The sequence below is a fragment of the Poecilia reticulata genome, linkage group LG9, assembly GCF_000633615.1.
Source record: "Poecilia reticulata strain Guanapo linkage group LG9, Guppy_female_1.0+MT, whole genome shotgun sequence".
Taxonomy (NCBI): Eukaryota; Metazoa; Chordata; class Actinopteri; order Cyprinodontiformes; family Poeciliidae; genus Poecilia; species Poecilia reticulata.
Window position 1 is genome coordinate 25621858 of NC_024339.1, and position 18130 is coordinate 25639987.

General features: G+C 39.6%; 1 protein-coding gene across 1 annotated transcript in view; it reads right to left on the bottom strand.

The window, feature by feature from the left end:
- The window catches only part of arb2a (ARB2 cotranscriptional regulator A), a 159689-nt gene that overhangs the window by 3887 nt on the left and 137672 nt on the right, over positions 1-18130 (bottom strand). The window lies entirely within an intron of this gene.

An 18130-nucleotide genomic window follows, 5' to 3' on the forward strand; every position in this document is an offset into this window, starting at 1 on the left:
GTATTTATCAAGTACTGCAATGTAATAGCCATATTTTTGTAACTTTACAAGCTTTTTTATCTGGCATATAACTCCAAAACCGAGACTGAATGTTTGTATTTCCTTAACTGTTTATTATACATGTGTAAAACTACTGCTATACATAGAATACAGTTTTTATATTTAATAAAAAGCCTTTTAAAACTGAGCAAATCAGATAAAAAATTCAGGCAACTAAGAACACTGCAAAAAAGTACAGGTCTATGTACAATTCTAATTGTGATTGAATCTAATGGGGTTGATAGCTAAATTAATAAGGGCAACAGAATGAAGACAATGTAACACTAAGTAATGCACAAAAAAGTTGTTGTACTCTTAACTATAAATCACACCTTGTGTTTAAGTAATAAAACAAAGGGTATTAGCTTGCTGTGCTCCTGACAGTTGAAGTGAGATTGAACACCGTAAGATTGGAAGAGCAGCCTGAGAAAGACGTTTGAAACATTTTAAGTCTGGTAAATAACTTGCAGAGATGTCAAAAAATGTTTTGTAACAGATTTCTAGTTATACTCATGTTTTTTAAAATCGGATTTGAATGATCTATAAAGAGCATTTTAGTTGTCTGGTAGGCAATTTTGTTTGAACAGCTATATAAATAAATAAATGAAACAAAAGCAACAAAGAGAGGGGGCAAGCAGGAACCAAGGAGATGACTGAATTGAAACATCAGACAGAAAAAAATATCTCCAGCAATAATAATAATAATAATAATAATAATAATAATAATAATCAGAATGTACTTGTAATTAGAGTTGGTTAGCAAAAAAAAAAGTTTTTACAACAAAGACAGCTGGTCTGAAACTGATGAAACACACTCACAGTTCTGTGGAGACGTTTAACTGTGAGGCAGGAAATATCTGGTGCAGAAACATGCTCTGTGGTGAGGTCACCCGCATGTTCTCTCTGCCGAGGTCAAGACACAGTTTTGATGGTCGGGCCGGCCAGCGGCCTGCGGCTGACCATCCTGAGTGAGTGTGTTTTCCCAAAGTCGGTGAGGCTGGCTCATTATGTGGCAAGCAGAGAGAAGCATTTGATCCTGGATGTTTAGCCTCCTCTTCTCTGTCACAGCCACTGGAGCCCTCTCTGGGTAATTGACTGGTTGTTTGATCTCTCTCTGACTCGACATTACTACACACATTTACACACACACACACACACGCAGACAAACGCGTTTATCTTGCAAGTGTCTGCTCAATGCCCACAGTTACTCGTTCCAAACACACACACAGTTATGATGATTTGTGTGCTGCGGAGGAATCTAAGAGAGGAGCAGAGCGAGTTTTGAGCTGGAAACAGGGAAACTCGTGCATAGCTGAAGGCCATGCTTTCTTCCCTCTGCACCAAATGCTGCATGCTGTTACAAATGGTAATCGGCTGTGATTGTCACAAATTTCAAAACAAACGCTAGGTGACTGAAAAGCCAAAGTGACGCCCCGAGTGATACTCCGACAGGAGCCGCGAATCAAAGCATGCCGACTATAATTAGGTTCCATCTGGGCTACATTATTTAAAGCCGCACCAGTTAATTGCTTGTGTACAAATGGCCTATTTTATTTGAATCAAATTCTTTTTTATTCATAATTACACTGATGTGAAGGGGGGCATATCTCTTTGCTACAGTTATAATATAAATACATATTCAAATTAAGGATGCTTTGAGGCGAGGCAGAACGTAAAATGATGACACTTTTATTTTTGTGAGTTGATTTTCTTTAAACAATTAAGAGTGCTTAAAAAAATACTGACATTTGGGTTAAATATTTAATGAACTCAAATTAGAAAAAAAGAGATTAGCCCTGATATAATCATTAAGCAGAAATCAGAAAGGCAGAATTCCTGACAGTATTTGTAGAATAAATAGACAAAAATACTGATGCGAGTATTTTTTATCTTCTCATTTCCCTTTTTTTGTCTTTTAAGAAAACATCAGATAAAAAAAGAACAACACACAAATAGAGGACTGTCTTATCAACTTCCCATCAAATGTAACCTAAGCCACAGCAGAGCATTGTGGGAGCACGCCTGGGCTACTTGTAACCTTAGCAGTGTTTTTGCATGTGGAAACTATCTGCTGCATCCATCGCCGAGAGAGAATTGCCGTCTGTATCTTGGTTGTCAGATGATCAGATTTCCACCCCGACTCTTTCTGATATTAGATGGTCCTTTGCAGTGTGTGGTCGAACCTTGACGTATGCTCGTCCCCGAGCAATGTCTATGCATTGTGCAGTCCAGTTTTTGCGTATTGTCACTTTATGTGCAAACATGCTTTAAGGTCAAGGATGTCATTTTCCTCCATATGGCTCTTTGTTCTGGATGGTGTGACACGTTGCCAGAGAAGACGAGGTCAAAGAGAAGCGCAGGCAGGTGTGGTCAGCCACACTGTTGCAGCAAAGCATCCTCTGCCAGAAATCAAATGAACCCATAAATACAATCTTAAATTGTCACTCGGAGTAGGACAGTCAAATTAAACGGAGATTAAAACAGATAAAATCAGACATATTTTGCCAAATATATGTCTGCCAAATAATCTGTACGACTAAAGTAAGATGAAAATAACATCACAGGTTAACTACTTTGCTTGCTTACTTTAATCAAACCAGAGAAAATTACCCAAAACAGAGCTTGTTTGATTAAACCAGTTTCACCACTGTTGCCTCTTCATTGAAATTCATTTGTAATGCTTGTTTGTAAGTGGGGTCCACCCCGCTTCCCCCACTTCCACTCACGTTTCTGTCATCCTGCTTTTAATTGCTTTGCTTATTACTGTGTGTTGTTAGACAAAAACAAGGCAGAACTCATTACGCATCCAGAGATGAGGAACCTGAATCACTTCCTACAGGGACTGCTCAGGGGACTTTGTATTTCCAAAGCAAAAAAAAAGAGAGAGAGAGAGAGTGAAAAAAGAGTCAAGACAAGGACCAGAAAGAGAATATCACATTAACTGGTTGATATTATCACCCAGTCTCTGCTACTTTGTTTTCAATAAAATGGTCTAGAAAGGAAAAAACTGTGACAAGAATAAAACTCTCATCACAGTGCCTTGCAAACATATTTAGACTCAAACTTTTTATATATTGAAACTCTATAATAAACAATGTGTATGTCATTGTGATTTTATGTGATAAACCGACAACTACAATGTAAAGTGGAAGGGAAATGATATATGATTATAAAAATATGTATTCAGTCCCAATACACACCAGGACTTTTTGGAATCGTATTTTGCTGTAATTACGGAGTTATGTCTTTAACAGCTTTTCACATCCGTGGACTGAATATTTTGACAGTTTCACTTTGCATGACAGCTCAGTCATGTGAGTCATGAGCGTCTGTGAAAATCTGTGAAAGTCAAAGATGTTCAAGGGGATTTATGACTGGACTTTGGCTAATTCAAACACACCATGATTTTCTGCCTGAATGTCGTGGAAGCTGAACCTCTGCCTCACTCTAGAGTCTAATCAGCCTCTGACAGGTTTCCTACCAGGATCACCCTCTATTTAGCAATACTCATCTTGTGATCAACTACTTTTAAGAGTTTTGCATGGAGACAGGAGCCGTGGTCTCATCTGAACAGAGCATGAGACCACATGTAGGTATGTAGGTGACACAGTGAACATGTGGAAGATGACCATCTTCCACATGTTCACTGCGTCACCTACATACTTTGTGGCTAACTGGTTTTTATGAGCAGCCGCTTCAACAATGGCTTTCTTCTTAACATTCTTCAATAAAGCCAAGAACAATGGAGTTAATGGCTGATTGTTGGCCTTTATAAAAAGCAATGCTGCAGACCTACGTAGCTCTTCCAAATTTACCATTAGCCTGTGGACTGCCTCTCTAAAACTGCCAGTTAAGGTGGATGGCTATGTCTAAATAGGTTTACATTTTTGTCATGACATCAAATGTTAGAAGACGAATTGAGTGGTGCTAATTGAGATCTTTAGAGCTTAGGATATTATTTTGAAACCTAAACCAATTTGGGCAAGTTGGTATTTTTTCTTTTTTTTTTGGAAAGGGGTTGGGAGAGTCAAATAAAATGCAGAAATGCAAACCCCATTTGTCTGATACTATACTTTGTGTTGGTCTGCCACATAAAAGTCCCAATTGAAGTTTCAGGGTATAAACAATATAACATAATAATTTGAAAAGTTTGAGGGGTATGAAAACTTTTGCAAGGCATTGTACTTTTTACGTCTCATTTAGTTAAACCCCTTTATGTTTCCTCTTCAATCTATTTCCCTCTCTGGCCAGACTTTCAGACTGGACTGAGTGCTTTTTTTGTTTTAACTGGGAAGGGTGGCCTTGGCTGTCATAAAAGACACTCGCTTTTATAGAGTTGGAGCGAAGTATTTACAAGATAACCCTGGTCCAAGGACCGTGCGGGCAATTTGATACCAGTGTCAGACGCTCTTCTCTCCAGTAAAAATTGAAAGGTCCAAACACCCCCTCCCCTCTATACAACCTCTCAATGTCAGCAGCTTTAGTGAGCTCGGAGGAAAGTGGCTGAGATGCATGTGAATAAGATGAGATACATATGAGGAATTTAATAAAGAGTTTGGCTCCACCTTAGCTTGTTTGGCGTAAAGAGTTTAACAGAGAGTATCTATATTGAAATAATAGAATAAAGCTGAATCTGTAGAGCTATTGCCTCTTGTTATTTTATGGAAAGACAGATTGATGCAGTACAAATCTCTAGAGAAAAAAACACAGTGCAGTGTGATTTGAATAAAAGAAATGAACACAGAAATAGTTGCTAAACTCTTTATTTGAAAATTGTTCCCAGAGAGCCTTACAGAACTATTAATAACCCCTGAACATTTCCACATATTGTCAAGTTGGTCTATCACACAAACTCCAAGAAAACACATGGAAGTTTGTGGCTGAATGGTGACGAGATGCGAAAAAGTTCAAGAGGAAGCACTGTGCTGTGCTGCAACTGTCAGACACTGTTCACACATATGTCCAAAATTTCTTGTTTTAAAAATATACATAAAACTGTTGCTTTAAAGCGAAGCATCTGGGTAACAGAATGAGACTAAAGAAAGTACAAGTTTGAAACAAACAGTGGGCAAACATGTATGTTTATGGAAGAGGCTTGTTAGGATTACTGCCCATGCTTTAGCACTGTAAACACTGTAGTCCTACTTTCCAGTCCAGGCCTTTTGTTTCATCTTCACCACCATTGGTCAATACTTAAATGGCAAACACTCAATGGGCTGCAAGCTTGCCTCACATGGCTTCATTTTTATCCTGTTGAGGGGCAATGGAAAGCTTTTATTTTCATGGCCAGACACAAACTCAAAAGTAGCATTGCTAAAAAGAAAATCCCTCCACAAAACCATGCACAAGGAATTTCTCTAAATGCATGCATTTGCATATTCTGAGTGAGAACATCAACATGAGATGGACAAGACAGAGTAGAGACAGATTATCTACACATGTAGGTATGTAGATGTAGAGACTCTCTATGAACTAAAATCCAAGCCGAATTGGACACAGTACAGTACTTCTCTATTCTACAGTCACTCCTCATTCCAATAAACACATCTCCTGGTCCACTTATACTCAATGAGGTCTGGAACACACACACACACACACACACACACACACACACACACACACACACACACACACACACACACACACACACACACACACACACACTTGTTCACCTACAGGACAAGCTCACTCACACCAATCAGCCACAAAGGCTCCGGAAAAAGAGAGGAGAAGAAGAGGCCCCAAAGACCTGTAAGAAACACAAGACGTATTCAGACCCAATGGACGGAGAGTCCACAGTTTTGAGGGTGGGAGCAGCGTGTGTGAATATATATTCAACCACATTTAATCTGATACCCCTAAATAAAATCCAGTGCATTCTACTGCCTTTCAGAACTTCATTAGTATATCCATGTTTTAGAATGGCCTAGTCAAAGACCTAAATCCAACTCACAGTCTCTGGCAAGACTTAAAAAGCCTAAGCTATTTTGCAAAGAAGAAAGGGCAAAAAAAAAATCCATCTCTAGATGTACAAAGTTTAGAAACAAACCCTAAAAAACCTACAGCCATAATTATTCCTATGCATGTACAGAGCTACTCTTCCATTGACCTTGTGATCTATGAAGATAATGTGTGTTCCTATGTGTGCATGTGTTGGCTGGATGAAAGGACTACACAGGAGAAAAGAGAGTTCAGGTGGGGGGAGGAGCAGGCCAGAGGTGGAGATAGCACAGGGTGGGTGTTGAGGGTGGGGCAGGTCTGAAATAGATCACTTAATGGAACAAAGTGTAATTAATGGGTCACCACAGATAAGAGTGCTCTAGCACTATCTGGGAATGTGCTAATAGAGCTGACACACACTCAGGAAGATCAGTCCACAGCTAGCTCTTCTTCGGAGTGTCTGTGTGCATGCAAAGTTTGTGCACATGTGCATGGGTGTGTTTTGACACATGGTGGATAAATAGCGGGTGGAGAAGACTGCCAAGGTGACAGGTTAACATAGTTTCCTCCCAGACAAAGATCTGTTGTCCTTGCAATCAGAGAGAGCTCAGAAGGAAACACAGACTGTTCTCCTTGCGAAGCCTCCCTAGTTCACGTAGACCTTCAGCCTCACATCAAAACATGACTGATGTTATTACACTTTGCAAGTCGGCGCGCCTTCAGTCACGGGGATGTGGTTGTTTATGGAGAGAGATAGAGGAGAAGGAAGCCACCTGGTCAAGAGGGGGTCAAACTTGAAGTGTTCTGACAGAAGTAAAATGCCACAAACCTCTCCTTAAACTTCCTGTCAAAGTGTGTCCCTGCGTCAGTGGAACTCCTCTGGAGCCAAGTGTCCTATGTGTGTGTGTGCGTGCGTGTGTGTGCAAGGGTGTTGGATGAATCTCTCAGTTTTTGGAGCAGGGTGAGGGAGGGATTGCAGCCAGGCACATGCCTTGGGATATTGAGATGGTTGGTGATGGACAGGGCAAGACAAGGAGGATATCCCCTGTTTGTCTTAAGGAGCGGAGCTGCCATGTCACACATACTCTCAGGGGGGTGGGGGGGAAGAGTCTGTCTCCAGGATGGATTTCTGTGTGTGTGTGCATGTGCGCGATGTGGGGAGAATGAGGCAGATAGGTAATGCATGCGGTTTATTTTGTGTGCACATTCAGGGTCACAGACCTAGGGGCCATCTACTTCAAACTGGTTTAGTCAGACAAGGCAAGGCCACATTAACACACAGCATGACTTAGTAATGGAGAGACCCTGAGCTTGGTGCTGCTCATGTGGGACTACAATAATAAAAAAAAAATCAACACATATCTTACATATCTTTATGGAAATTACCTTTTTAATGCCATTACAGTCACCTTGACAAGTCGGTAAAAGTGAAATGAAGTGAATGTAACAGTCCTCAAACACAAGGGCTTGACCTCGACAATATCAAGCTGTGCACGAAGCTCTAGGTGAATCTTAAGTCTTGCTGTGTGTTGTTAAAGTGTGTCCACAGCTGCCTGTTAAGTGGGCAATGTTTGTGTGTAAGCGTGTGATGTAGCATCAGGGGGTTAAATGGAGAGGGACGGGCCTCCAATCTGTTAGGACAAGGAGAAAACAGCTTCAAAGACTCAACATCAACCCTCCCCACACACACACACACACACACGAGCGCACACTGACGGACAGTCCATTGCTCCCAGCATATCTCTATTTTGTCCTTGGACTGTCTGAATACCACTGGAGGCGAGCATGATTTGAGAGAGCAAGTGGGAACAAGAGAGACAAGGAGCCAGAGAGAAGAGAAGAAAGAGCCAAATGATGGAGAGAAGAAGAGAGAAAGGAGGCGTCCCCTCAATGACATCTAAAGAGATAACTCACTCTCCAGAGCTTCTTTTCTCTTGCTATCACTTTCCCAGGCAGCGCTCCATCCACATAAGGCCTGAGAAGGGACTATGTGTTAACTTTAGCAATCTGAAATACACGAGTGAAAGCGCAACAAATACAGCTTACTTCAGGGAGAGAAAACACGATATTTAGTTATTTCGATTTTAAACAAGTTTAAACAAATGATAAGCAGTAGGAAAATGTCATTTTTATATCTGGTGGGAAAATGTTGCCAGTCATATTACGTGTTGCAAATGTAAATCTTTTTTTTTCTTCACAATTTCAGCTCAAAGTTAAATATCTTAATGGAAATAGCATATTTATGTACTCGAATGGTTTAGTCAAAATCCAAACCTAAACCCAATCGAGAATCTAAGGCAAGACTTAAAGTTCCTGTTAACATTTGGCCTTCATTCAACATATTCTTTTGACATGGAAAACTAATTTCACCAAGCAGAAAACCTGATTTATTTACATGATGCTAAGTTAGACATATCCTTAATGCTATATGTAAGCATCCTCTTCATATTGGAATTATGTAGTTTATGAAACTGCACTCAAATAACTTTTTTTAATTAATGATGCTAGGAGCACAGTGCACATGAAACTCAACTTTGGGAGAAAAACACAAAGCACTGAGTCACAGCAATTCTACAAACACTGAAACAAAAACAGAGGAAAGCACAAAATCCACTGCCGCCGCTATTGTTGGATACACTCCATTTGCAGACGCAGAAAACAGTAGGGAAGACTTAACCTTTTGATAAGCTCCTTCTAGTTCCCACTGTATGCATTTTTCATTGAAACATGTGTCAGAGGGAGAAAGAACTTCCACACTTGACAGGTTACAGCCTGCAGTCTGGTCTTAGCAAGTACATGGCATTCCGATACAACGTAATGCTGATGAGCAGAGAATGACATTAAAGAAATATTGATTCTATCATATCTTCAAAAATGAGAAAGTACTATTATAAAGAGTAAAGCAGCAGGTAAGAGAATTAAGATGCAAGAATCTGCTGTTCTTAAGCAAAAACATGCAAATAGATGTTTGAGTTAGGGTGATCTGTGAGTCTAAAAACCACAAGATTCTATGTATTTTATTCTGATTTTATACAAAAGACCAACAAAAGGTCCAGCATATCTGCAAAGTGAAAGGAAAACTATGTGTAATAAATCTATTCACTCTTTCAAGGTTGTAGTTCCGATTGCACGCTGAGCAACCAGCATATTATTTTTATTGCAGATTTTCTATTAATTGGTCATTTCTGAATCAATACACGGATAATCACAAATAGACAAAGATGACTTGCTTAACTTCAGGAGCATTCACAGATGATGGGATAAGATGTGGAAGGTCAAGTTCTGAAAAAAAAAAAGCCTAATAGTAAAACATTCATTTGAGTCAGTTAAGTTGATACTGGGGGACATTCATCACAAATAATAATTACAAACCAAGAGAAAACCCAAGAAGAGAAAACACGTGAGCAGAAAAAAATATTTAAATACTAAAATTAACAGATCTTGGGCTCTGTAGACACACAGAGGGATCGTAAGGATGAGTGGCAAAGTAAAACTGCATGAAGAGAAAGAAACAGCACAGCAAAGCATAAAAACTACCTTCTGTCATAATTTAAATGGGCTACGAATACTGTTTACAATGTATATTTTATGGCTTCCAGTTCAAACACAGCTTCATCTGCGCTCAGCTGCTAAGTGATATGATTTCACTTTTTATAGCAGCGCCCCCATCCCACTCATTCAACCCGCCACCCCCAGTTCCTCTGTTATTCAATGTGGTGTGATTCTGCACGCCTCGTGTGTCGACTTTCAACTGTACAACCCCCCCAAGGGCCAAAGAAGCATATTAAATCCCTCCCTAACCCTCTCTTGTTCCCCCTCCTTAAGCAAAATCTCCATCCTAGAAACACATCTAAGTGAACGTACGCACACAACCAAGGAAACATGCTGCAAATGGAGATGACTGCCTCATATTTTACAGCTGTTAAAGTTTCTTTCTGTATTTATTGCTGTGTCCATGAGCAGGTTCTCCCGAGATCAGAGTGGCCCTCTTTGACCTTTGTGCAGAGCTTCTCTAATGTTGAACTATAATGCACAACCACTTAGGTTACTTTGGTTTAATGATGCCTTCACATGCGCACTTTCACACATTCTACTACACATAACACAGTTGTCCAAGATTACACTCCACAATAAAAGCATAAGCGTAGCGTTAAGCTCAGTGAAAGGTGCTGTGATGGTATCTAGGGTTACAAATCCAATAAACTGGCATTAAATGACAAAGTGAGCATTTACTGTCACCATAAAACGTCAGGACAAATTTTAATATTTTATGAGAAAATCCTTGGGGGGGGGGGRGGGGGGGAATACAATTTCTTCGATGCAGTCACCAGATTAATCTTATATTTATATCCTTTCATAAAATACATAATTTTTATTACACTTCCATGTCACAATGTTTTTTTCACGTAATGCAAAGTTACACTTCTGCACATTTACTCCAAACCCTTCACTTAAAATTTTATCCAGTTTTGTCCGTCAGAAGGTTCCCTTCCTACTAAAATACGCTCTTCCATCTCTTTCCCTCTTCTTTCTCAGTTATCTGACTACATACTGTTTGCGCTAGCAGAAAATTCCCACTTCACCTCAGGGGAAAAGGGCATTTTTTCTCTGCTGTGCTCATCTCTCATTCTACTCTTGTATGTTTTCCATGCTGGCAAAGCTTCCTTTCCCTGCATGCAGCAGGGAGTTTGCTCCGTCTCTGGTAGTCCCGTAAGAGAACCTACAGTGTGATGTTACAATCTTCCATCCAGAGGGATCCCCTCTCTCCAACTGCTCTTTTCTTTCTTTCCCTGCAGGTTGTTCAAGTTCTTATTCTTTTTTTTACTTCTTTGAATGCTTTTTAGTGTCTCCCTCACTCTGTTATTTGACTCTTAAACCTCTAACCCTACCATATTACTTGTATAAGACAGTATCAAAATCTTGCATTTTTTTCTGTTTATTTTAAATATTACCCTGTATTTCTAAATAATTACAAAGAAGGAAAAAATGGTTAAAAAGAGGGAAAATGGTAGATCTGCTTGTATAGCAGATCACTTTGTATAGACGAACAAAGCTGAAAATTCCTAGAAAGGTGAAATCACTGGGAATACTGAATATGCTATTCTAATTTATACTATGAATAAATATTCCGCAAGCGCGCTATCTACAGAGAAAGAGCGAAAAAGAAATAGGCAAAAAACAAAACAAAAACACTAGTGTCTGTATTTTTCCTCACAAACGCAAACATTTACTATGTAAAATATTTGATTTCACCCCACAAGTATTGTCATTGGATTAATGTGCAACCATTTGCGTGTACACTTCATGACGTTAAGTCTGTTGATTTGGACTGGGACACGGATGGTGTTGCTTACTGGTGTGCAATGGGTGGTTATCTTGTAAAAACCAAAAACAAACACCAACATTTCAAGAGCATTTCCTGTTTAACATGTCCTCTTCAAGAATTTCAATATCTAAACTGACCCGTGGTTCCAGTTATGTAATAAATAGGCTTGAGATGATGATGAAAAATGAGTTTGAGACTGTCTGCATTCCTTAGACTAAAAAGAAGAAGAAATTTACTTTTGCTTATTTGCTCATTCCTTTGGCCAGTAAATGCACTGTTTGGTATGTTTTGCTTTCCCATAGAATGAATGGTCACACAGAGTAAACTCCACTGTTATTATTTCATACAAACTGTTAGGAGCATATATATATATATATATATATATATGTAATGATTGTTTGGTCTGTAGATTTTCTATTCTTCCACAATACCCAATACATTTTTTAGCATGTAGAAATATAACTTCTACCACCATGACTGCTGCAGCAATGAATGTGAACTGCAAGTGTTCAATGCATCACTAGTGTAAGCGTCATAGAATTCAAAACTGAGGTCAAAGGACTTAATAAAAACCAATTACCTAGATTAAAAAAATTCAGCAAATACAATCGAAGAATGAAAACGTCAGTTTATTATTATGTACATGAAAGATTGTAAATATACCGGGTTTTATGAAGGATTTAAAACAGGATTCCAAAGAGTAGGTGAGCTCTTTTTGACAAAATGCAGAGCCTTCAGCTAAGACTGTTGTTGAAATTCATTTGACCTCTTATCTGTGGACAAGGTCTGATGTTAATTAAGTCCCATGTACAGCTGCCTGTATGGCTATTGAGTTTGCATTTCTTTTTGTAGAGAAATATAGCGATCTGAAATCTTCACAATTTCCTTTCATTGAACAGGTTTTCTTTAGTCGATAAAGTATCATATCAGCGCTGTAGTCATGTGTGGATTGGTGTTTTTATTTTAATAAGAGCACTTGTGCAAAGACACATTTTGTTCTTTTCATCGTTTAAATCCTTGAACAGGTCCTGCACGTGTTCAGTGCACTGCATGTGTCATGCCATACCTTTGAATCTTTCCACATTTTGTCACATTTCAAACTCAAACTTCAGTGTATTTTATTTCAGTGTGGTTTGAATTGGTGTTTATGCCTCTGAGTCAACTCTTTGTTAAAGTACTTTTTGCTGTCACACATGTTTTGGGATGTCTTTACCACTTCTACATATACAGAGTGGATGTAGAGCATCTGAACAGCAATTTTCACATTTTACAAGTTGGAACTGTGAGGGGGCCATCTTTACATAAAATATTCTTTGATCTAAACTCTTCCATTGTATTTCTAGCAGAATGTTTAGGCTCAGTGACACTTTTTCTTTTTTTTTGCTCTTTCCTTTGGTTTGTTATTGTTTGTATTTCCTTTTAATTCCTGTAAAGCACTTTGTATTGCCTTGTTGCTGAAAATGTGCAATATAAATAAAATAACCTTTAGAAGGTGAAGCTCTTGTCCAGTCTAAACTCTTGCAGGAATATTCTCTATCAAGCTATAGCCATCATCCCTCCAACTCTGACTATGTGGTTATAGTTTTTCTTCCTCTTCATGCACTATTCAGTTTGTAACATGACAAATCGTAAAGTCATAAAAGTGTCAAGAACAGATAGCATGGGATAGCGTTGAAACCTATGAAAAGAACAGCTAAAATGAAAGATCGAATGAGATTTGGGCAGATACTAATTCACCCCTCTAAAAATTGCCCTCAGCTCAAGATGACACGTTTGTTTAGGGTGGTCTCAGATGGACACAAAGGAGTGAAGACAAAAAGTGTCAGAACCCAGTGCCTGCGTGATCAAGAGCAATCTCAAGGTGAAGAGCCGACTGACAGTGAGAACAAAAGCACACTTTGACATGTCTGGGTAACACAACCCTGCAGTGTAAATGACGAGTGCAAAGGCCATACAGTAGAAGTATGTTGGTTACGCACATTTCTGCCAGGCATAAGTTGACAATCACACACCCACGTTCAGAAAGGAAACAAGTATAATGAGCAATTGGTACAATATGTTTGTTTGGGTGGAACTTGAACCTGTCTGTGCCCCTGGGCCACAGCCAAGCAGGTGTTGGTGTGTATTCACACAATCACGTACTGAAACTAAGAACACCTGGACACCTGGACTGAGCTTTATATCTCAGTTGGACTCAGTAGAGCTGTCACGCTCTCAAAGACAGAACGTGACCCCAAAGCTGAGGGGGGCACACCTGTTTCATGGGAGGCCCCTCTGTCTGTGAAGGAACCTCTCATAGCAACTCCAATGGTAGCAAAGTTTCAAGTGTTTAATTGACGCGTATATACATAAAAACCAGAGAAATCATCATAACATATCACAGGGTGTAAGTGAAGTGTCTAAAAACATAAAGGTTGTTTACTTTAATGGTTTAACCACTTAACTTAGTTTACTGTGTATTTCTAATTATATATAATGTATTTTGATGACCATACAGTTTACTGCCCAATCACTACGGTTTTAGAGGAACAATGCTGAGTTTGATTTAATTCAGCCGTTCTGAAAGTCTGGACTTTGATTCAGATCTGGGTGGAATCAATCCCAACCCAGTCCAGCATCAATGAGTCGTATATATTAAAAAAAAAAAACAGAGGAACCAAGATAATATTAGGATAACATGTTAGAAAACATCCAACGGTAGATCCCACCTAATTAATTCCATGTTGTCCAAAAGTTTTTTCTGCTGCTGACACTAGTCTGCAGGAACTGAGTGGGGAAGGCGTGGGCGAGGGGAGCAGAGGCTTGGCTTGGAGACTCCAGCTCTGAGGAGGAGCTCCATGGAATAAGAGACGTTTGGATAGAGCAAACGTCTGGGCACCCCAAATGGCTGCCAGGGGAGAAATGTTTTGGCTCTGGTGGTCTTTATTTGACAGTGAATTTACAGAAAGGCTGTGACTCAAACCCTTGATGGCCGCGTAGAGCGCTAAGGCATCCCATGAAATGATATGAAGCTCAAACAAGTCGTACTTACTTAACAGTCCAACTTTAAGACACCAAAATAGTAACAATGCCAAAACATAAGGTTGAAGTAGCTGGGGGTTCACATAGTGTGTGAGTGTGTGTGTTGGGGAGAATGGTACGTAGAATAAAGGAGAGAGTGGGCTTGTGGGACCTGTCCTGGACTCGACCTGCAAATGCTGGCACGCCCTGTCCTGCTGGTGGCTAAATAAAGAGCCCAAGGGTGGGCTGGGCGGCTGGAGAAACAGACACAGAGTCGGCATTACCCAGCTAATCTCATTATGGAGGCAGCTCTGCCAAGCTGCCAGGGGTCAGCCAGAGTGCCACGTCAGTCACAGCACCTCTGGCACTCCCTTTGACCCCCTGAGTAGGTTTAAAATGTGACGTGTCGTGACCAGGAATGAGAAACAATCAAGAGTGTAGGTGATGAAAAAGGTGGACAACACGAATTTTGCTTTGTTGTTAATTTTCTTTAGAGTGTGGGAAGTATTTGCAAGCAGAAGATGGCAAAACAGATGGAACCCAGAAACTGGACAAAAGAACATAAAACACAATGAGACAGATGCAGTGGAAAAAAATTAAAGCTGATATGAAGCAGAATGAGAGTGAGAAATATGATAAAAAAGAGGAGAGCAACAGAAAGAGGTTGAAAGGATGGATAATCAGCTTTTTTTTCTCTGCAGCTTGGTTTAATATATTTACAACGGATTGCATCAGGGTGCGGTGGTGAACCAAGCTATCACCATCCGCCTGGGTCAACTGTAGTGCTATGTGTCTCTCATGAAGAAGGTGTGTGTCAAAGAAGAAAATCACACACCAGACAACATTAAGTGTGAATCCATCAGGTACTCACAGAGACAGTCTTGTAGGCATCTATGCATTTATGTCAAATCAATTTATAAAAAATACGAAGAGAAGCCAGCACAGCAATATAATCCTTGCCTGTGTCCCTATATACTTTTCTCCCTCTGCCTTCTTATCTTTTTTTTTTTTTTTGCTCCTTCCCTCCCGCTGTGGACACATTTAAGACCTAATGTTATGGCCCTTTTAGGTCTCGCTCCTATTGCTTAGCTGATATAATGCAACATTTGTAAAAGTTTAGACCCGTGGAGCACCAACATCATGTCAGCAGCTCTGAGCTACAGGCTGTTACCAAACAAGGTCGGAGAGATAAGCTAATACCAACAGCACCATATAGACAGCATACAATGAACATTCTTCTTTCTCAAAGGACCAGCAGACATTAAAACCAACAAAGCAATTCAGTTTAAAACTTTTGAGATGTTCCTATATGTGTACAACAAAGAATTTGCACACATACTGAGACAAATACCACCAGTTTTCACCAAGAAAGTAAAATTACCTTATAAGATAAATACAAATTGTTACTCTTACACTATAATTTACTTAAGGCTAATAAAAACAATCAAACTTAAACTTACAAATAGTGAAAGATAGCACTTGGGTTAACGATGCTTGGGGAATAAGGTTTTTGGCCTTATTTAAATTAGAGAACAGAAGACTCACCTTGTTGTTAAAACACTTCTAAAACTTAGAAGTATACTTCTTGTACTTCTAAGTACAACATTATTCATACACCTGGCAGATTTGAATGAAATATTTTTTTCACTTAACCATTTCATTAAATTTCAGAATGGAAATGATAGAGATATCAACTTAAAAAGGAGTAGATATTTTGAAAAATGTCAAAATTTCTGATTATTTATACCCTTCTCGATAAGCAATGGAAAAACCTTTGTTAGCATTACACAAGTCAAAACTTCTTATAAATATTGACCAACTATTTGCATGCTTCCACAGGTATTTTAACAATTTATTGAGCTCCAACGTTCTTTGCCATTACTCTATTCTTTAGCTCCCTATGCAGATTCCCTGTCATATTCAAGTCAGGACTCTGGAGGGGCCAATCTAGAACATTAATATTTCTTGTAATCAGAAGAAATGGTAACATTAAAAGATGGGTATGAATTATTTTGTGCTTAACTGTATTCCATGGGTAGCACTGTGAAGGAACACTGTGGCAAGAACAATGTGACTAGTTTTGTGTCCTACAACTTTATGGACTAAGCTTGTCTGTTTAAAAGCCTTATCTCATTACAGTAACTCATACAATGTATCTGTACAAGGGTACAAGGTAAGAAGGTTGCATGAAGGATGGGAAAAAATGAGTAAACAGTCAAAATTAAAAGACCTACATTGGAAGTTTCTGATAGATCTTTTGGCCAAACTTCACGAAAAGTGAAATTTGAAACTCAGACCTCACTCTGATTACAACCAATGGTTCTACTACCGATACAAGCCAAAGGTTGGTACAAGGGCTTGTACTGGTACAGGCCAAAGTACTAACTCAGTACAATGAGTTTTTACTTGGTACAATGGAGTTTGCACTCAGTACAAACTTAAGTACAGTAGCTTGAGTACAGCAAGCACTGTACTTAATCATCCTGTACCAAACCTCGCCGTCAGTCAGCCTCAGGGGTGAAAGTAGTTAACCCCCAAGAATTTGGGGGTACTATAACAAAAAATAAATAAATATATATTTTAATCAGCACAGAAACTCCAAAGCACACAAAGCAGCAATATACAGGTCCTTCTCAAAAAATTAGCATATTGTGATAACGTTTATTATTTTCCATAATGTAATAATAAAAATTAAACTGTCATATATTTTAAATTCATTGCACATCAACTGAAATCTTTCAGGTCTTTTATTGTTTTAATACTGATGATTTTGGCATACAGCTCATGAAAACCCAAAATCCCTGTCTCAAAAAATTTGCATATCATGAAAAGGTTCTCTGAACGAGCAATTAACCTGATCATCTGAATCAACAAAGTAACTCTAAACACCTGCAAAAGATTCCTGAGGCTTTTAAAAACTCCCAGCCTGGGTCATTACTCAAAACCGCAATCATGGGTAAGACTGCTGACCTGACTGCTGTCCAGAAGGCCATCATTGACGCCCTCAAGCAAGAGGGTAAAACACAGAAAGAAATTTCTGAACAAATAGGTTGTTCCCAGAGTGCTGTATCAAGATACCTCAGTGGAAAGTCTGTGGGAAGGTAAAAGTGGCAGAAAACGCTGTACAACAAGAAGAGGTGACTGGACCATGAGGAAGATTGTGGAGAAGGGCCGATTCCAGACCTTGGGGGACCTGCAGAAGCAGTAGACTGAGTCTGGAGTAGAGACATCCAGACCCACCATGCACAGGCGTGTGCAGGAAATGGGCTACAGGTGCTGCATTCCCCAGGTCAAGCCACTTTTGAACCAGAAACAACGGCAGAAGCGCCTGACCTGGGCTACAGAGAAGCWGCACTGGACTGTTGCTCAGTGGTCCAAAGTACTTTTTTCGGATGAAAGCAAATTTTGCATGTCATTCGGAAATCAAGGTGCCAGAGTCTGGAGGAAGACTGGGGAGAAGGAAATGCCAAAATGCCAGAAGTCCAGTGTCAAGTACCCACAGTCAGTAATGGTCTGGGGAGCCATGTCAGCTGCTGGTGTTGGTCCACTGTGTTTTATCAAGGGCAGGGTCAATGCAGCAGCTATCAGGAGGTTTTGGAGCACTTCATGCTTCCATCTGCTGAAAAGCTTTATGGAGATGAAGATTTAATTTTTCAGCACAACCTGGCACCTCACAGTGACCATGGTATTAGTGTGCTCAGTTGGCCTGCCAACTCTCCTGACCTGGACCCCATAGAGAATCTGTGGGATATTGTGAAAAGAAAAGTTGAGAGACCAAGACCCAAAACTCTGGATGAGCTTAAGGCCGCCATCAAAGCATCCTGG